Consider the following 21,934-nt stretch of genomic DNA (forward strand, 5'->3'; position numbering starts at 1 on the left):
AACCAGAATATGTTCATAATCAGTGAATATTACTTATTGAGTGAACACATTTATTAATAAATGATAGTATATGTTTTTCTATATTGGTTAATTTTCTTTGAAAATAGTTTTGTGTATGTGTTGAATTTTACAAGATTGCGTGCTCTTAGCTGCAGTAATGTTCTTGTGTTCTCAGACTCAGTACAGTATAATGAAAAGCAAGGACATGAACATATGAACAGATGTTAAAGACACATTAATATTTTATCTGAAATAACCAAATGTTTATTGTATTCTCAAAGGTGATTTTTTTAACATTTTGCTTCATTATTATTCTGCTTTTATGAGTTCCAAAATAAAAATACTTTGGTATTTGAGCTATAATAAAGTAGCATCACCTTTATGATTAATGACAGTGCCCTTCTAATTATTTTTAGATTAAGGAAAGCCTACAATGAATCTGATTCTGATTTGACAGGGAGGCATGCTGCCTTTTAAAATATTTTTAATAACTAATTTTGTGGTTAGATTATTTTAGTGTAGTAAAAAAGTAGAACTGAATTTTTTTTTTTAAACTTAGTTCATTTTCATTCTAGCTGTTAAAAGTTTGTCTTCTTTACATAGCAACATTCTCTAGTCAAATCAAAATGTTTAATGTCTTGATGGGTTATAGTGGAGAAGATTATGTTGTCTTCATTTTATGAACATGAATTATAAACAAAATCTGTAATTTTTTGTATTATTTTTCTGGTTTTTAGTACTTAAATCCCATATAGTATCCTGCCCAATGACACATAAAACATAAAAATTCAACAAATATCACTTATCAGTGATGAGTCTATTTTTCAAGGCAAATTTACTTGTTTATAATAGTTAATTTTACTGTCTTATCCACTCTGCCATGCTTCTACATTAATGCTTTTACTAATGTTGCACCATTTGGGTTACATGTGCATCAGGCACTGTACAATACATCAACACAGTGATAAAGATGCCAGAAAAGGCCCTGGCTGCATGGAGCCTGACATCCTAGTGGGCAGTGAATGAGGGGCAAGTAACAACAGTATGATCATTTTAGAATATGCTAAAATGGAAATGAACAAGCTGATTTGATAGTAAATATTATTTAACATTCAACATTCACTTCTTCATGTATTTATACATTTATTTGTTGAATAGCTATTATGTACACCAGAAATTACAAATTCAAGTGTTTATATATGAAGTGTGGGAAGCACCTACCTAATGGAAGTCATACATGTGTTTTTCAAGTAGTCTTCATTTCATATTTTACTGCTAAATCAGATTCTCCCTTGGAATACATCTGACCCACTTCTGGTTACCACAACGTGCAAATGTCTTTTTTGGGGGGATAGCAGATACATCCTTTTCCTTTTGAATGGCAGCCTGTTCCATGGACATACATACACAGAAAATGCATTCATCTACTTATTTACTCATTCATTCAATGACCTTTTAAGTGATAATTTTATTTCAGAATGTATGTACAAAAGGGACAGCCACAATGGTAAGACTCAGATACTACTCTTTACTAGCTTATAAGCCACATGACGTGAACCCTTTCCTTATTTTTCTGTCTAGTCAGCCAGAACTAGCTTCCTCCTCTTTAGAACACCCAAAGGGTTTTCTGTCTCATGTACATTTCTATGTCTTGTCCTTCTTATTTAGCTCCTTTTTATATATCTTGCTTGACATTCCTCACGGCAGCAAAAACTGTGCCTTACTCACCGAAGCTGCTCAATAAATATTTACTATATGAATGAGGAAAAGATCAAACTAAGTCAGAGCTGTTGTCTAAATGATCACAGTGCTTTTTGTAGGTGAAAACATCATATTTTGCATTTATTTACATTGCAAATTATCACGAGGATATAACAGACAGTACCTTCTCCAATTATTTGGTTTTGACATTTAATTTCCTGACTAGCTATCCTTAGTTAATTACCTCAGTGTTGAAAGAATGTTTAAAATACATTTTAAAGTTTTATACAGACTTTCAGAAGGAAAGTAATTTGAAATCCAGACATTGTTAATTCCCATTTTAGGGAAAGTTTGAGAATCATAGTATATACTTAGGCTAAATGGGAAAGTAGAGAAATAATTGACCAATCCATCAAATTAAGAAAATAGATTAATTTCTAATTCAGATTTGCACTGGAAAAGTGGCTTAGTTTGCTCTTATTTCTTGGGTCAATTCATATTCCAGTGTAGTAAAAGATAAATCCCAAGGTTTAGAATACACAATTTAAAATTATTAATTAAGAAATTTTTTGTTGATACCTAGTAGACATATATATTTTCAGGGTGCATGTGAAATTATATTAAAGTATCACATTTATGTTTATATTATATTTATATTAAATTATCTCATGTAGCCTGAAAATATGCACATCTAATAGGTATCAATAAAATACACTCATATAATCCAGTCAAGGTAAATGGGATATTCATCTTAAATATTCATCTTCATAATAGGAACATTCAAATTATTCTCTTCTAGCTATTTGGAAATGTACAATTAATTAATATTGACTATAGTCACCTTACTGACTTTACTGGTGATCACCAATCTACTCTCAATCTACTTCAATCTCAAAGACATGATATTTTTTAGCTCCCATATATGAGTGGAAACATGCAAAATCTATCTTTCTGTGCCTGACCTCTTTTACTTAATATAAAGACCTACAATTCCATCCATGTTGCTGGAAATGACAGGAGTTAATTCTTTTTTATTGATGAATAATTCTCTTGTGTATACCTATATACCACATTTTTTATCTATTAATGAACATTTAGGTTGATTTCATATTTTGATTATTACAAATATTGCTGCAATAAACATGGGAGTGCAGATGTATCTTCAATATATTGAGTATACACCCAGCCGTGGAATTTGCTGGATTACATGGTAGCTCTAGTTTTAGTTGTTTGGGAAACCTCCATACTGTTTTCCATAGTGGGTGTACTAGTGTATATTTCCACCAGCAGTGTACAAAGTTCCCTTTCTCCACATCCTTGCCAGCATCCGTTATTTAATGTCTTTTTGATATAAGTCATTTTAATTGGGGTGTATCTTAATTTTGTGTCCTGCAAATTTATTGAATTCCTTTATCAATTCCAACAGTTTTTTGGTAGTCTTCAGGCATTTCTAAATACAAGACCATGTTGTCTGCATGCAAGGTAAATTTGACTTCTTTTTTGCCAATTTGGATGCATTTTCTTTCTTTCTCTTGTCTAATTGCTCTGGCCAGGACTTCCACTATTATGTTTAATAAACATAATTCTGCAAAAATGCTAAAAACAGGAATCCTTGTGCTGTTTCAGATCTTAGAGGAAAAGCTTTTAATTTTTCCTTGTTCAGTATGATGTTGACTATGGGTTTATCATATATATGGCTTTTATTATTTTAAAGTATGTTCCTTCATACCCAGTTTGGTGAAGGTTTGTCATATGTTGAATTTTATCGGAAGTTTTTTCAGCATCTATTAAAATCATAATATGGGTTTTTTCCTTGCTTCTGTTAATGTGATATAATTTATTGTGATAATTATTCTGTTAATATAAGTAATTCATTCATTTACTTATTTTGAGCCATCCTTGCATCCCTAGGATGAAATCCCACTTGATGATTGTGAAAACCTTTTTAATGAGGAGTTGAATTGAGTTTGCCAGGATTTGTTGATAATTTTTGCATCCCTGTTCATCACTGATATTGGCCTGTAGTTTTCCTTTTTTGTTGTATGTCTGTCTGGTTTTGGTATCAGAGCAACACTGGCCTGGTAGCATGAGCTTTAATGCATTCTCTTTTCTTCTATTTTTTTTTTTTTTTGAAGATTTTTAGTAGAATTAGTAATGGTTTCTCTTTAAATGTTTGATAAAATTCACCAGTGAAGCCATGAGGGTTTTTCTTAGATGAGAGACATTTTATTACAGTTTCGATCTCATTACCTATAGGTTTGCTGAGATTTTCTGTTTCTTCATGGTTCTATTTTGGCAGGCTGTATGCATCTACCAATTTATCCATGTATTCTAGGTTTTCTAACTTGTTGGCATAAAGTTGTTTGTAATAGTCTCTAAAGATTCTTTATATTACTGTGGTCTCATTTGTTATGTCTCCTTTTTTGTTTCTGATTTTATTTATTTAGGTCTTCTCTGTTTTCTTTTTAGTCTAGCTTAAAAGTTTGTCAATTCTGTTTATCTCTTCAAAATACCAACTTTTCACTTAAGTGATCTTCTGTATTGTTTTGTTAGCTCAATTTTACTTATTTACAATCTGACCTTTAGTATTTCTTTTCTTCTACTAAGGTTGAGTTTAATTTGCTCTTGCTTTTCTATTTCTTAAGGTGCATCATTAGATTGTTTATCTGAAGTTTTTCTACTTTTTTTACATAGGCATTTATTGCTATAAACTTTCCTCTTCATACTGTTTTTGCTGTGTTCCATAGATTTGGGTATGTTATATATCAATTTTAATTTGTTTGGAGAAAATTTAAATTTTTCTTCTTAATTTATTCTTTGACCCACTGGTCATTCAGGAGCATGTGTTTGTGCAGTTTCCAAGGTTCCCCTTGCAGTTGATTTCTGGTTTTATTCCATATTGGTCAAAAAAGATATTTGATATGATTTCTACTGTATTGGATTTTTCGAGACTTGTTTTGTTGCCTAAGATATGGCCTATTCCGGAAAATGTTCCATTTGCTGATGAAAATAATATGTATTCTGGGTTAAACATTTTGTATATGTCAATTAGGGCTCTTAGTCTAATGTCTAGTTTAACTTTTTTGTTGTTGTTGATTTTCTATCTGGATAATTTGTCTATTACTGAGAGCGGGGTGTTGAAGTTCCCTACTGTGATTACATTACAGTTCATCACTACCTTTAGATCTACTAATATTTGCTTTATATACATGGGAGCTCTGGTGTTCAGTGCATAGATATTTACAGTTGTAGTCTCTTGCTAAATTGGCCACTTTATCATTACACGGTGACCTTTTTTGTCAGTTTTTACTGTCTTTGATTTGTAGTCTATTTTTATCTGATATAAGTGTAGAAAGTATAGCTACTCCTGGTCTTTTTAAGTTTCTAGTTGCATGGACTATCTTTTTCCATTCCTTTGCTTTCAGTTTATGTGGGTCATTATAGTTGAAGTCTTGGTTTCTTGCAAGCAGCATGGAAGTATACAGTTCCAGCCATAGTTTGTTTATTTGTTATGAATTCTCATCATTCTCTACTGATTGGGATTAATTATTTCATGACACCTGTGTTTACATTTTGGTTTATTTTGATTCAGGTATTAAAATTACATTTTAGTGTCTCCTGGATCGAGCTATTTCTTGTGTTTCCATTCGATTCTAATTGTTATTATTATTTTTTATATCTATTATTTATTTGGTCTTGCAATTATTACCTTTTTCTTGCAAATACCCTGAGCCCCTTGACATGAGGTCCTGCCTGCATGTAAGGCTTGCTTGCTCAGAGAAGAAACATATTTAACCTCTCCAGATTCCAAAATAATTTAAAATGTATTTTTAATCATAACTGGTAAAATTAGTTTACTGAAGACATTCACTTTTATAGAAATACTAGTAACATAAAATGAGGCATGGAGTATGGGAGATTACATCTTCTTTGTTAAGGGTGGCGTTACTCTACTGTAAGCAGATGGAAACAATGGCTGCTCCTTTCATAGCTCAAATAGCCTCCTTCTTCTGTACCCTTTATGTTGTGGTTATCTCATTAATTCCTTTTCCTTCTTCTTTTCACTTAATCTTGGATCACAGTAGGTCCAAGAGGAGAGTAAAGTTGTTAATGAAGAGGAATATTCTATTCTTGTTTTTCTTCTTGCTTAAAATGTAGAATGTCAACCAAAGTAAAAGGGTAGCCTTTTATGTACATTTATTTATACTTCAAAATTTTAGAATTAAGTTATAAAAAAAAAAAGTTCACTTTCAAACTGGGGGCTGTAATAATTTACTAATAATAAAAACTACCAATTATTGAATGGTTATTGTGATGGTTAATATGGGATGTCAATTTGATTGGATTGAAGGATACAAAATATTAATCCTGAGTATGTCTGTGAGGGCGTTGCTAAAGGAGATTAACATTTGAGTCTGGCAACCCACCCTTAATCTGGTGGGCACAATCTAATCAGCTGGCAGCAAATATAAAGCAGGCAGAAAAACATGGAAAGGTGAGACTGGCCTAGCCTCCAAGCCTACATCATTCTCCCATGCTGCATACTTCCTGTGCTCAAATATCAGACTCCAAGTCCTTCAGTTTTGGGACTCTGACTGACTCTCCTTGCTCCTTAGCTTGCAGACAGCCTATTGTAGGACCTTGTGATTGGGTAAGTTAATACTTACTAAACTCCCATTTCTATTAGTTCTGTCCCTCTAGAGAACCCTGACTAATACAGATTTGGGTACCAGGGATGGCTCTAGAGGAATAGAATATTAAGGATAGAGTTCTTTCATTGGTTTTGGGGTTTCTGGAGTTGGCTCCTTAATTTGATTAGACCCCAAAATGCTAAGGACTCTACTTCTAATAGCATAGAGAACACTGATAGCCCTTGACATGAACTGTTTAGACAGTTGTGCAAAATCAATGCATTTGACACTCCTGATTCACTCACTACTTGTGAGAGGCAAGGAGTTTAGTGACTTTATACATAATACCTTTGACCATATGTGGAGAACCAAGGAACATAATTAAGCTGGTTGGTTGTTCCTAAGTTCAGTTGACAAACTGATGAAAGAAAATGATGAACTAAGAGATTCTGTCCCATGGCTTCAGAAGTAGATACTGAGCCTCAACTCTGCTAAGATTGCCCTGAGTGAGAGTCTTATCTCCTGTAGAGAAAGAGCTGAAATTGTGGAAAAACAGACACAAACTCTTATCATGAGAGTGGCTGACATGCCAAAAAAGGTGCATGCAGAGCCTCACCAGGTGTCTACTGTTAAAGTGAGGGCATTGATTGGAAAAGAATGGGACCCTACAACTTGGAATGGGGACGTGTGTGTGGACCCTGATAAAGCTGGGGACACTGAGTTTGTAAACTCTGATGAACCTTTTTTGCCGAAAGGGACAACTTCCCCATCCCCAGTAGTGGCAACATCCCGCCCGCCCCAACCCATGCTGCCATCAGCCTTTCCACCTTTGTCTGAGGAGATAAACCCCGTGCTGCCTGAGGCAACAGTGATGGCCTCCTCTGAGGCAGTTGCCAGGCAAGATAATGATTCTCCTCAAGAGCCACCCCAACACCCCTGTTTCTTTCTAGACCTATAACTAGACTAAAGTCCCAGTGGGCCCCTAGAGGTGAGTTTCAGAGAGTAACCCATGAGGAGATGTGCTACACTCGAAAAGTATGTTTTGAATTCTCTAATTTATATAAACAGCAATCTGGAGAAGAGGCATGGGAATGGATATTAAGGGTACTGGATAATGGTAGAAGAAACATAGAGTTGGATCAGGCTAAATTTCTTGATTTGGGCCCACTAAGTAGGGACTCTGCTTTGAATATTACAGCTCGAGGAGTCAAAACAGGTTTTAATTGTTTATTTGTTTGGTTAGCTAAATATGAATTTAAAGATGGTCCACTGTGAGCGAAGTGGAAATGCCTGATCTCCCCTGGTTTAATGTAGAGGAAGGGATCCAAAGGCTTAGGGAGATTGGGATGGTGGAGTAGATTTGTCACTTTAAACCTATTCATCCCAGCTGGGAGGGTCTAGAAGACATACCCTTGATCAGTGCCTTGCAAAACAGATTTGTGAGGGCAGTACCTGCATCTTTGAAGAGCCCTGTAATTGCTCTTCTCTGTATGTCAGATCTAACAGTGGGAACCACAGTCACTCAACTACAAAATGTAAACACAATGGGAATAATTGGATCCTGAGGTGGCAGGGGCCAAGTGGCAGCACTCAACCATCAAAGGCAAGGTGGGTGTAGCCACCATAATGGACAGCAGAGACAAAGCTGCAATCAGAATGGCCTGACTCGTGTAGACCTCTAGCACTGGCTAATTAATCACAGTGTTCCTAGAAGTGAAATTGATAGGAAGCCTACTGCATTCCTACTTAATTTATATAATGAGAAAACTTCTGGGTCGAATGGACAAAAGACTATTTTGAATTCTAAAAACAGAGAATCACAGCTCCTCAATCAATTTCCAGACTTTATCCAGTTTACACATCCCAAACCCCTTGAATGAACGGGAGGCTGGTTCCTCTTGAGCAAGGACCCCACTACATTACAGACATTTTATGCAATGAATCTTTCTCCCATCCTTCCCTAAGGAGACTTCCGGCCTTTTACAAGGGTAACTGAGCATTGAGGAAAGGGAAATAATCAGATATTTCTGGGACTACTGGACACTGGCTCTGAGCTGACATTAATTCCGGGGAACCCAAAACATCCTGTGGTCCTCCAGTTAAAGTAGGGGCTTATGAAGGTCAGGTAATTAATGGGATTTTAGCTCAGGTCTGACTCACAGCAGGTACAATGTGTCCCCAGACTCATTCTGTGGTCATTTCCCCAGTACCAGAATGCATAACTGGCATAGACATACTTAGCAGCTGGCAGAACCCACACATTGGCTTCCTGACTGGTAGGGTAAGGGCTATTATGGTGGGAAAGGCCAAATGGGATCCATTAAAGCTGCCTCTACCTAGAAAAATAGTGAGTCAAAAATAATATTGTGTCCCTGGATGGATTGCAGAGATTAGTGTCACCATCAAGGACTTGAAAGATGCAGGGGTGGTGATTCCCACCACATCCCCATTGAACTCTTCCATTTGGCCTGTGTAGAAGACAGATGGATCTTGGAGAATGACAATGGATTCTCCTAAGCATAAGCAGGTGGCTGATTCCAACTGTAGCTGCTGTACCAGATGTGGTTTCATTGCTTGACAAAATTAATACATCTCCTGGTACCTGGTATGCAACCACTGACTTGCCAAATGCCCTTTTCTCCATTCCTGTCCATAAGGTCCCCCAGAAGCAATTTTCCTTCAGCTTGTAAGACCAACAATATACCTTTACTGTCCTATGTCAGGGGTATATCAACTCTCCAGCTTTGTGTGATAATCTTATTCAGAGAGAACTTGATCACTTCTTGTTTCTGCAAGATATCACCCTGGTCCATTACATTGATGACATTATGCTGATTGGATTCAGTGAACAAGAAGTAGCAAACACACTAAACTTATTGGTGAGACAGTTGTGTGTCAGACGATGGGAAATAAATCCAACTAAAATTCAGGGACCTTCTACCTCAGTAAAATTTCTATGAGTCCAGTGGTGTGGGCTCCAGTGGAGTGAGGTCTGTCATGATATTCCTTCTAAGGTGAAGGATAAGTTGCCGCATTTGGCCCCTCCTACAACCACGGCTAATGGATTTTTGAGGCAACACATTCCTCATTTAGGTGTGTTACTCTGACCCTTTTATTGAATGACCCAAAAGGCTACGAGTTTTGAGTGGGGTCCAGAACAAGAGAACTCTCTGCAACAGGTCCAGGCTGCTGTGCAAGCTGCTCTGCCACTTGGACCATATGACCCAGCAGATTCAATGGAGTTTGAGGTGGCAGTGGCAGATAGGGATGCTGTTTGGAGCCTTTGTCAGGCTCCCGTAAGTGAATCACAGCAGAAGCCTCTAGATTTTGGAGCAGGACCCTGCCATCTTCTGCAGATAACTACTCTCGTTTTGAGAGACAGCTCTTGACCTGTTACTTGGCTTTGGTGGAAACTGAACATTTGACTATGGGTCATCAAGTCACCATGTGACCTGAAGTGCCTGTCATGAACTGGGTGCTTTCTGACCCATCTACCCATAAAGTGGGTTGTGCACAGCAGCATTCCATCATCGAATGGAAGTGGTATGTACATGATCTAGCTCTAGTAGGTCCTGAAGGCACAAGTAAGTTACATGAGGAAGTGGCTCAAATACCAATGGTATCCAATCCTGCCACCCTGCCTTCTCTCCCCAGCATGCACCAATGGCCTTATGGGGAGTTCCCTATGATCAGTTGATAAAGGAAGAGAAGACTAGGGTCTGGTTCATAGTAGTTCTGCACAATATGCAGAAACCACCCAAAAGTGGACAGCTGCAGCACTCTAGCTCCTTTCTAGGACATCCCCAAAGGACAGAGGTGAAGGGAAATCTTCTAGTGGGCAGAAATTTGAGGAGTGCACCTGGTTGTGCACTTTGCATGGAAGGAGAAATGGCTGGATGTGTAATGATAGTAATACTGTTTCATGGGTTGTCGCCAATGGTTTGGATGGATGGTCAGGGACTTGGAAGAAGCATGACTGGAAAATTGGTGACACAGAAATTTGGGGAATAGGTTTGTGGATGGACCTCTCTGAGTGGTCAAAAACTGTGAAGATATTTGTATCCCATGTGAGTGCTCACCAACAGGTGACCTCAGCAGAGGAGGATTTTAATAATCAAGTGGATAGGGTAACCCATTCTGTAGACACCACTCAGCCTCTTTCCCCAGCCATCCCTGTCATTGCCGAATGGGCCCATGAACAAAGTGGCCATGGTGGCAGGGATGGAGGTTATGCATGGGCTCAGCAACATGGACTTCCATGCACCAAGGCTGACCTGGCTACAGCCACTGTTGAGTGCCCAATTTGCCAGCAGCAGAGACCAACACTGAGCCCTGGATATGCTGATCAGCCAGCTACATGGTGGCAGGTTGATTATATTGGACCTCTTGCATCATGTAAAGGGCAGAGGTTTGTCCTCACTGGAATAGACATTTATTCCAGATATGGCTTTGCCTATCCTGCACACAATGCTTCTGCCAAGACTACCATCTGTGGGTTCGTGGGATGCCTCATCCACCATCATGGTATTCCATACAGTATTGCCTCTGACAAAGGCACTCACTTTACAGCTAAAGCAGTGTGGCAGTGGACTCACGCTCATGGAATTCATTGGTCTTACCCTGTTCCCTATCATCCTGAAGCAGCTAGATTGATAGAATGGTGGAATGGCCTTTTGAAATCACAATTACAACGCTAACTAGGTGACAATACTTTGCAGGGCTGGGGCAAAGTTCTCCAGAAGGCCATGTATGCTCTGAATCAGTGTCCAATATATGGTACTGTGTCTCCCATAGCCAGGATTCACGGGTCCAGGAATCAAGGGGTGGGAGTGGAATAGGTACCATTCGCCATCACCCCTAGTGATCCACTAGCAAAATTTTTGCTCCCTGTTCCTGCGACATTACCTTCTGCTGGCCTAGAGATCTTACTTCTAGAGGGAGGAACACTGCCACCAGGAGACTTAAAGATTCTATTAAACTGGAAGTTAAGAGTGTCACCTGGACACTTTGGGTTCCTCCTACCTTTAAGTCAACAGGCTAAGAAAGGAGTTAGTGTTGGCTGGGGTGATTGACCCGGACTATCAAGATGAAATTAGTCTACTACTCCATAATGGAGGTAAGGAAGAGTATGCATGGATACAGGAGGTCCATTAGGTTATCTCTTAGTATTACCACGCCCTGTGATTAAGGTCAATGGGAAACTACAACAGCCCAATCCAGGCAGAACTACAAATGTTCCAGACCCCTCAGGAATGAAGGTTTGGGTCAGTCCACCAGAAGAAAAAAAAAAAAACAAACACAACCTGCTGAAGTGCTTGCAGAGGGCAAAGGTAATACAGAATGTGTAGTAGAAGAAGGTAGTCAATATCAGCTAGGACCACGTGACCAGCTGCAGAAACAAGGACTGTAACTGTCATGAGTACTTCCTCCCTCTTTTGTTAAGAACATGTGTGTGCATGTATAACACTTATGCTAAGAAAATATCTTCATTTTATTTTCTTTTCCTTTATCATGTGTCATAAGATTTATTGACTTTTAAGTATTGTTTTTTAAGCTTTTAAGTATTGTTAAAACTTTATGTAATAGTGTTTGAGTGGGGATTGGTGCACTTCTGGTTGTATGAAGGATAGTTGTATTATGTTAGGTGTAATTATGACCTTATTATTGTCTTATTTGAAGATTATCAGGAGATGTGTATGGGTTCAAGTTGACAAGGGGTAGACTTGTGATGGTTAATACTGAGTGTCAACTTGATTGGATTGAAGGATACAAAGTTTTGATCCTGGGTGTATCTGTGAGGGTGTTGCCTAAAGAGATTAACATTTCAGTCAGTGGGCTGGGAAAGACGGACCCACCCTTAATCTGGTGGGCACCATCTAATCACTTGCCAGTGAATACAAAGCAGGCAGAAAAACGTGAAAAGGAGAGACTGGCCTAGCCTCCCAGCCTAAATCTTTCTTCCATGCTGGATGCTTCCTGCCCTTGAACATTGGACTCCAAGTTCTTCAGTTTTGGGACTCTGACTGGCTCTCCCTGCTCCTCAGCTCGCAGACAGCCTATTGTGGAACCTTGTGATTGTGTAAGTTAATACTTAACATGTATATATGTATACACATATACATATATATATATATATATATCTCCTATTAGCTCTGTCCCACTAGAAAACTCTAATACACTTATAAAATGTCAAGTGCATTACAAACATTATAATATTTAATTCTCAAGATAATCCAAGGTAATAGGTTCTATTATTAGTATATTATCTATGAGAAAACAAAGCACAGAGAAGACAAATTCACTTTGATAATTAGCTCCAGAACTAAACTTGAACCTATGCAGTCTTACACTAGAGAAAGGTGATCCAATAGAACTTTTATTTTATAGCAATTTTATTTTTATGGAAATTTTATTTTAAAGGATCATTTTATTTTTGTAGGAATGTTCTACATTTTCACTCTTCAATACAGTACCCACTAGCCACAAATGGCTATTGAACATCTGAAATATGGCTAATATAACTAAGAAACTGAATTTTCATTTTATTTAGTTAAATTACTTTTAATGTAAATAGCTGCTTGTAGGTAGTGCCTCCCATGTTCAACAGTGCAGATCTGCAGCCTAATTCTAAATCACTGCATTCTACCACCTCCCTTAATTTTAAACATGGACAATGGCAGTGCAAATAGGATGCTGGAAAGGATGCTGGAAATGTATACACCATTGACAGTATTTGTTTACTAAGAAAATTTTAAAAGAAACTAAAGAACAAAAACTTTCCTGTTTACCATTTTATTGAGCAATAGAGAAAATCTAATGCTAATTTAGAGAAACTTGTTTACAATTTTCAGTGTGAAATAAAATTTTTTTCCTCTTTCTTAATTTTTGTCTCATATTTTCTTCTGAAGAACAAGTAGAATTCAGTTTACTCTGATCTACATATGCTGAAATCTAAGAGCTATTTTCCTCAAAATTTTGCTTCTATATTATTTTTTATTCCCTGAAAGTTCAAGAAATATCAAAGGCATTCAAGAATAATGTATTTCTAAGACACTTTAAAGGTATCTTTTATTATTCCAAGAAATAGTTTGCATTAGCCTTCTGTAGAGAAAGAGAACAGTAGGATGTATATAAACAGACAGAAATAAATTTATTTTAAGGAATTGGCCCATGCAGCCATGGAGACTAGCAAGCCCAAAATCTACAGGATAGGCCAGCAGGCTGGAGACCCGGGGGAGGAAGACCCAATGCAGCAGATCAAGTCCTAAGGCAACCTGCCGGCAGAATTCCATCGTCTTCAGGAGACATCAGTCTTTTTTTATTAAGGCTTTCCACTAATTCAGAGAGGCCCATCCACATGATGAGGGTAATCTGTTTTACTCAAAGTCAACTGACTTAAATTATAATCTCATCTTTAAATATACTTTTACAGAAACATCTAGAACACTATCTGGTTACCATATCCTAGCCAAGTTGACATACAAAATTAAACTTTACATAGGTCATTTAACATTTCTGTATGTAGTACAACAAATTGCACTGTTCCATGGAGTACCCTGGAAAGAATCTGACTCATACTAAAGAAAATTGCTTTCATATAACCAAGCAAAATTGGCATGTTTAACAAATCACCAGATAGAGCATTCTAAATTGTTACACTGTTTCATATTACTCTAAAATCTGTTTGATGCTATCTAATTATTATCAAATAGCACTTTCTTGTTTTCTATAATGTATAAGTAAAAGCATGAAGACAGCTGTAAATATTGTCATTTTCCAGGTAGTGAAAATATAACAGTGATTGATCAGAGTTGAATCTACCATTATGTCCATCAACTATAGAACATGTCTAATATATTTGCAGGAAATATAGTACATAGCAATAGAGCTGATGGGATGATATCTTGTTACACATTTCATAATTAAACATGGACCAATAGTAAATCATAAAGAATAATTAGAATATTTGTTAGTAATCCTCCTATTTACATATCAAATATGAAAATTAAGTGTTAAATTATATTTCTTTGTTGATTACAAACTCTTAGTAATTGAAGCTATTTAAAATTGAATAACAATATTTGATTTGGGCTGGTCTGTAATTTCACACCATGAATTTCAGCACAGTACTTTTCTAACATATTATCTTTGACTAAGGCATGAGATTTTACTTAATCAGAAAATGTCCCTTGGGAAAAGAATTAGAGACAGAGATACTTCCTTGATTTTTAAAATGTTCTTTCTTGTAGTAGATATTACTTCACCTTCCTCACAAACTATGATGTTGATACTGCTTTCTTTCACATTCGTATGGGGAAGCTGGATCACAAGAGAAAGAAACAACTGCCCTGCCCATGTCATTCAAGCATGATGGCTATTATTTGATTTCTTCTTAGAACTATTTGAGAATTCCTTACATAGTCTAAACTATTTGCCCATTTATTTAGACTCACTGGCCACCTGAAGTTTTCACCAAGGTATTCCATTCTTGGTTGTTGTACCCAGGTTGCCTGCATGTGGCTATTGTGAAAGATGAAATTGTATGTCATATTTGGCTGAGAAACTGCTAGATGTAGTCTTTATTTCAGTAGTTTGCAAAAAATAAATAAATAAATAAAAATTTAAAAAGCTGACCTCAAAATGCAGTAGCAATCTGACTAAGAAGAGAAACTAGGCTATGTGACAAGTTGAATTAACACAAGGCTAGCGAGATTATTCCTAAAGTAGTGGATTAATATTCACTAACCTGGTGGCTTTGTTTACAGCCTGGGTAGATAAAATTCACCATAACAAGCCATTGAATCTAACTGGCTTTGTGATATCTAGAGCCCAGAGCCTTGGTTAAAAGTTACATTCCTTATGCTTTTAAATACATTTTGTAGTTTCAGGTGAATAACTTTGAGAGCCTTTGCCCCTTCTCAGTCAACGTTAAAACGGAAAAGCTATCATCCAAGATAATAAGAAAAAGAGCTTATATAAGCAAAAAGAATCTTAACTAAGGAATCTTAACTAAGTCTTTTACTAACACACATCCCACCCCAAAGTCCTAACAGACCTGTTCTTTGTACACTTCCTTCTGTTACTGAAATGAGTAATACTCAGCACAGTTTATGGAAGTTACAAAGCACATATGTCAGCAAGATTCTTTTCTCTCAAGGCTTGTAATCAATTTTTTATGGCCCATGGTTTTATTTAAGTTTGAGCTTATGATTTTTAGTTCTTTATTTTGGTTTCACAATTACAATTATTTGAAGTGTGTGTATGTGTGTGTGTGTGTGTGTGTGTGTTTCAGGGAATTACAAACAATATACTTCACTCTCTCTTTGTTGGATGAATCTAAATCAACTCCATGCAGCACCTATACAGTCCAGCTATCTCAGGTCATGTAGCAAGCTCAGCTTTAATATTCCAGGCTCTTATTATTAATGCCACTTCTCTTTATTTAATGTCTTCTAATGCTTGTCAGTGCTTCAGATTAAATTGTTCGAGAATATGAATGTGACATTTGTGGTTTCCTGGGCCTCACTGATACTTAAAACTTCTAAAACTTCATTTTTACTCTAAAATAGGATGATGTATATAAAATGCTTGCCAGATTGACTTTCTCATAGTTGACACTCAAAATAGACATTGCTCAGAACTCTTGTCCCCTCATGGACTTCGATAATAACTACATGCCACACTTCTGTCAGCCTCCAAAGAGACTTACAGCCTTCTGAATTCTTTATGATTTGTCTTTTTAAACAAATGTTTAATTTTAGGAGAATTTAGTCTATATTTCAGCTTTTAGTGGCTAATAAAAGCCATTGACTTACAGAATGTTAGAACTGAAACCCCCTTGAGGCTCCCTAATTTCAGACTCCTTATTTGATAGAAGAAATTTTGTTAGTGTTTTGAAGAGTTTTCTTAATGTCGACTAGGATGCTTCTTTAGGGTATCACCAATAGTTATTTGGACTTGTTTCTGAAAACATATTATTGTCCACAATGTACAGGGATGTTGCAAAGTGATCTGGATGATTTTTATTGTGTTTTATGAATGTGTGTTTTGAGTCTGCTCATCTGCATCTATTACCTATTGATGCTTTTCTATAGAATATTTTACATCTGAACACTCATGCAAACATGAATACTCTGTGGAAACCTTTTTATCCTCACCAAAATCATCTTGTATAAGAGTTAGAAAACAATTATGATCTTTGGCAAAACAGTGTTTTTAATTTTTTTAACTCTCAGAAACTGTAACTGTCAGCTCTAAGTTCCTACTCCAACAAATATATGAAAGAATATTAATTGGTCCTCTCTTTCATTAAAATGTGAAGGGGTAGACAGCATGGTATACAATACACAAGAAGGAAGTGCTTTATTTCTATAGAAGCAGCTTGTTTCTAGCTCCTGCCAAAAAAAAAAAAATCTTTAATAAAACTTTAATAAATCTTTAATAATACTCACTTTACAAGCAGGGTTCCTGCTAGGTACAAAACTACTTCAACACCCAACATTTCTTACCCTTTTTCAGGCTGCCCTCCTGCATTTACCTATCTTTCAGGTTCCTCTCCTTGTCATGCTGAGTCATGAGCTCCTTCTTTCTCCACAAGATTCGCAGTGCTTTTCTAAGGCATTACTAATTTTTCTAAAAACATGGGGTTGTGTTGCATAGCAACAAGCTTCTGCCATCTCTTTGGCTCCCCACCTCACACACTGCCCCTTCCCAAAGCCCACACCATCACACATGTCCCTTCTACTTAATATGGATAGAGAAATCTAGGTTTAGAAAGGATAAGCGAAAGAGCCAAATGATGGAACGTGACCTGAAAGTCATGTGGTCTGACTACATTCGGGGCTCCTTTGGTTACTTTCACAATATCAACAATAACAGTTTGTTGAGCATGTTGTAATTTATGTAGATATTTCATTTACATTAACACATGTAATCTTTTAAAACAAGCCTGTGAGATAAATAGTATTGATCCACTTTACAGAATCAGATGTGAATACATAGAGAAGTGACTTACCTAAGTCTATGGTGTAACTTTGCTGTCACCTTGGTTTGGCCTTTTCTTTGAGATTTCACTATGTAAGACTGGTTTCTATTTCTAGTAGTCCAGTAGTCTTTCAAGGATTTCAGTTTGTTATTAGGATTTCACAGCCTCATGATCACTTATTTCTGCAACTGAGCCCTTGGTCTCAGCTGAATCTCATCTTCTAGTCTAGGACTACACATATCTCAGCTTCAGGGCAACCTAGATAGGAAAAAAATGGTATTAATATAGTTATTCATTTTTAACTTTTTGTAAAAACCAGAGCCAAATACTCTAAAAGTTGAAGAAAGCAATATGGAAAAATTTCACCACTGACATGAATGATGCCAGGATCAGCCTAATATTTTGACATTAAAGATAATTTAAAGAAAAAATGTTCTAGGCATGGTGACATGTGCCTGTAGTACCAGCTACTCAGGAGGCAGAGGTGGGAGGATCACTTAAACCTGGGAGGTTGAGGTTGCACTGAACTGTGATCATGCCACTGCACTCCAGCCTGGGTGACAGAATGAGACCCTGTCTCAAAATAATAATAATATTTTTTATCTTACTACAGCATTAGTAATGGATTCAGTATTAGAATTGAAAATCCAAATCTCATATTCTTTTTACTGCAAAACACTGTATCATAAAATCATGTTATTTAGGTTTTATAATGTGAGATTTTTAAAATCTAAAGAAAGAATGTTTGACATAAATTGGCATTAATATATCTATTCAGAAATTTTTAACCATAAAATAATTTAAAGAAATTTTAGACGTTAGCAGTTCTCAAACTTTTTGGCATTAGGACCCATTTGTATTCTTACAAATCACTAAAGACCCCAAACAACTTTCATTTATCTGAGTTACATCTATTGATTTTTACCATAATATAAACTAAAACTGAAAAATTTTGAAAATTATTTATTCATTCAAAAGTAATAACAAGTCTTTTACACATAATATAAATATTTTATAATATAAAGATATTCTATAAAAGATGAGTACTGAAAAGTAGCATTATTTGTCATTTTTTCAAATCTCTTTAATGTCTACTGTAATAGAAGATAGCTGGATTTCTCATTGCTATTTGTTGTTTCTGTTGAAGTATATGAGGACAATTCAGCCTTGTGGAGATATGTAGTTGGAAAAGGAAGGTGTGTCTGAGTCATGTTTTCTGATAATTGTGATATTCTTCTTTGTTACTGCACCAAAAGTTGACAAGTGGTGGTTTATTAGAGATTCTTATTACCCATTGGTTAGGTGAGAGTAGATAATAACCAATAGGTTGGGAAATGTAAGGTTGATAAAATTCTAATAACCATATGGAACTCTGTAATTTTTTAAATATTGTGTTTCTATGTGTTAGGCATTATTCTGCATACCTCACATTTATTAGCTCATTTAATCCTCATGGTAACTCAGTGAGAAAAGTGTTATTATTAATCCCATTTCATGCAAATTAGGAAACTGAGACATAGAAATTCTTTGAAATGGTTTTGCCATTTTGATTTGCAGTTATATTGTTTTACAGGATAACAATTCAAAGTAAAATAAACCTAATATAAAGGATGCATAATAGAACTTCAGAGTTATTGGTAAGTGTTCATATTGAAGAATCATACTGAAGATTCATAAGAATCATATTGAAGATTCTAATAATATGCTGGTAAATTTCAAAGGGAAATAATGTAATTCTCTTTTAGTAGGTCAAATCACTTATTATTCTCTTAATATTCCTCTAACTATATTGTGATGAATGATTTATTTTTAGCTTGTGTTCTAATACAATTTTTTTCTGAATGTGACATATAAGAACTTCATTAATACAGCTTCTGAACATAATTTTTCGCTAATCATTGCACTTTTACATGCATTTTCACTTATATTATTATAAAATACCCTTTAATTAACTTTGAGAATCTGTGTCTCGTATCTTGGTAAAAAGACAGCTAAAACAACATTTTGCTTTCCAGGATTGCAAAAGCTCAATAATATGAAGGTGATAGTTTTGGATGTTATAACACAAATTTTGAAAGGAGGTGGCAGGCAAGGCAGAGCATGAGGACACATGATTCCTCTCACTGGTACAGGAAAGGGGGCAATGGGCACTAAGAGAAGCAACACTGTAAAAAACAGCTTTGACTGCAGTGAATTTTAATGGTTCTTTCTGGGTGCTTCCCAGAATACAATTAGCTGAGAAACCTGTGGTCAAAAATGGGGAGGCTTTCCCAGGGTAATAGATGCAGTATTTGGATAATGTTTTGGAAACGTATCTGTTACGATATGAGTAAAGAATAAGAAAAAAATTGAATGGAGTATCCCAGCTGAGATGTATCCGTCAGTTGGTTTTTCAGTATAAGTAATTACAACTCAGCATACCATGAATATTCCTTTAGGTTCAGCACCTATCCTCCTTATTACAAAATGTTTCTGTTCCACATATTTATTATTTTGTAAAAATAAAGTTAATTGGCAAGTTAACTTGTGTCTCCCTCTAGAGCACTGTGAATTATTTATTTGCATTCCTCCATAGATATTGAAAGGACTGACACATTAGTCAAATAAAAGGAAAAACAGAAAGCAACTTCATGCGTTGAACTTCAGTTTGACAATTGGAAATTCCAATCTGACTACCAGGAAAAAGAAAGAGAGTGGGCAAGATAGTATTTCATGAGACCCAAGCAATGGTATCATGTTTTGCTTTGGTTTAGTTTTGGTTTCACCACTTGCACACAATAGAGCAGAACGGGGAGGAAGACATGGAGTTGAAGAGATGATGGACCAGAGGACAAAAAAAAAAAAAGAGAGAACATGTAGTAACAATTAGTTATAACTAGCATTTTTATAAAATTTTGCAATTTGCAATATGTTTAATATATTTTATTTCATTTTATCATATACCTCACCAACCAAAAATAAAAGAAAAAGAAAATCCTGTGGCATTGGTGTGCTGCTGTCATTAATATCTCCCTTATAGATGAGAAAACTGAGGTTCAGGTTGAACGACATGCTCAAGGTTACACAGCCTGTAGGGCAGAATTCAAATCCAGGCATTCTGATTTCTAATATTGTGGGTTCTCTCAATAGAAAAGGTAGGCCGGATTGTTTCCACAATACATGCTGGAGAAATTCCTATGATGTCAAGTCATTAAGCAGATGTCCAGAGATAAAGTGAGCCCTCTAACAATCTCTCCACCCACCAGATTTATAATAAATATAGAATATTCATTTTCTCACATACCACCCAGGAAATACCCTGGGAGACATTGGGCTATGGATTCAACCCTGACCATGAGGGGCACACTTTTGGCAGAAAATAAGAGAGTTGCCAGAGGGCATGTGAGATTAAAACTGCGAGTTTTCCAATTAGTGTCCTTTCCAGTCTATAAGCAGTGAACCCTCACTGGAGGAAAACGGTCTGCCTAGGCAGTGATCACTTCTCACTTGTAACTTTGGGATGTCTTTTCTGGGAACAAAAATATGATCTCTATTGTTGTAGAAAGAGTGCAGACCATCTGCTTTTCATATTCAGTGATGACAGGAATGAGGCAAGTATTTTACCTGCAGCAGATGAAGGATAACTATGATAAAGATGTTCTGATCCAGAGGTAGAGTGGGGAGAATTTCATCCTGGAGGCAACAAGTTTTATTTATTAGAGATCTTCAGGGTGTATTTATTTTTTCTTTTTATTTCTGGTTTTAAAAATTATTATCCCTACAATATATTTCAAACAAAAACTCTGCATAGTTTTCTACATAAAGGAGAAAATTAAATGAAAAGAATTATATAAAATTAAGTCAGCTATAACCATGCTACTGTACATGTAATAGAGGAGGAAAGATGATCTATAATAAATAGCAGGGCAAGGAGTCCATTTTAATTTGCTAATTTTCTTACTCTCATTTAAAGCTACTTATAAAGTTCACTTCAGAATATAAAATGTTAATTCCATATCTTGATCTGCCAGGACTAATTGCTTAATAATACTGCCATAATAATAAATCCTCAACTACTCAAAATAGCTCAATATCTGTATTAGAGACAGAGCCAATAACCATTACTATTGAATTTAGAAAAGATGCTAATAAAAGGGCAAAGTCACAGATAGATTACAAGTTCAGAGATTTATATTTTAGGGAAAATATCTAATATCTGTTAATTAAGCATATATACAATTTTTAATGATACCTGTAGCCTACATTGATAGTATTAATCAGGTATCACTGTAGCCTACAATGATACCCAGATGCCTCTAGCCTTGAGAGTCTGGTCATACCAAATTAATGCAGTGTTTACTCAATAATTCTCTTTATTTTCAGCTGAAACTGCTTTATAACACAGAATTATAAATGTCCTTCATAAATAATCAATGGACAGTACAACAAACTCAACTGTTTTGAAGAATAAGCCAATGTATTATCTTCTCAACTTTCTCTAAATCATAAAATTTATTGTCTACTTTGGATATATAGTATGTCACAATGTTTCTTACAGAGTTATTTCTCATAAACTCTCACTATTCTTTATGTTTCTCCACAATACAGTGCCTGGAATAGTGTGGGTACTTAATAATAT

The 21,934-nt window shown here is 36.0% G+C and overlaps 1 protein-coding gene and 1 long non-coding RNA gene across 3 annotated transcripts in view; one reads left to right on the plus strand and one right to left on the minus strand.

Moving 5' to 3' along the window:
• Positions 1–21,934, plus strand: part of LOC105486220 (arylsulfatase family member J) — an 87,819-nt gene that overhangs the window by 41,436 nt on the left and 24,449 nt on the right. The window lies entirely within an intron of this gene.
• Positions 1–21,934, minus strand: part of LOC105486218 (uncharacterized) — a 93,781-nt gene that overhangs the window by 12,540 nt on the left and 59,307 nt on the right. The window contains exon 3 of the long non-coding RNA XR_011621075.1: positions 17,347–17,574. This is a non-coding gene — a long non-coding RNA (uncharacterized lncRNA). The remainder of the gene's footprint in view (positions 1–17,346; positions 17,575–21,934) is intronic.

This window comes from Macaca nemestrina, chromosome 3, assembly GCF_043159975.1.
Source record: "Macaca nemestrina isolate mMacNem1 chromosome 3, mMacNem.hap1, whole genome shotgun sequence".
Taxonomy (NCBI): Eukaryota; Metazoa; Chordata; class Mammalia; order Primates; family Cercopithecidae; genus Macaca; species Macaca nemestrina.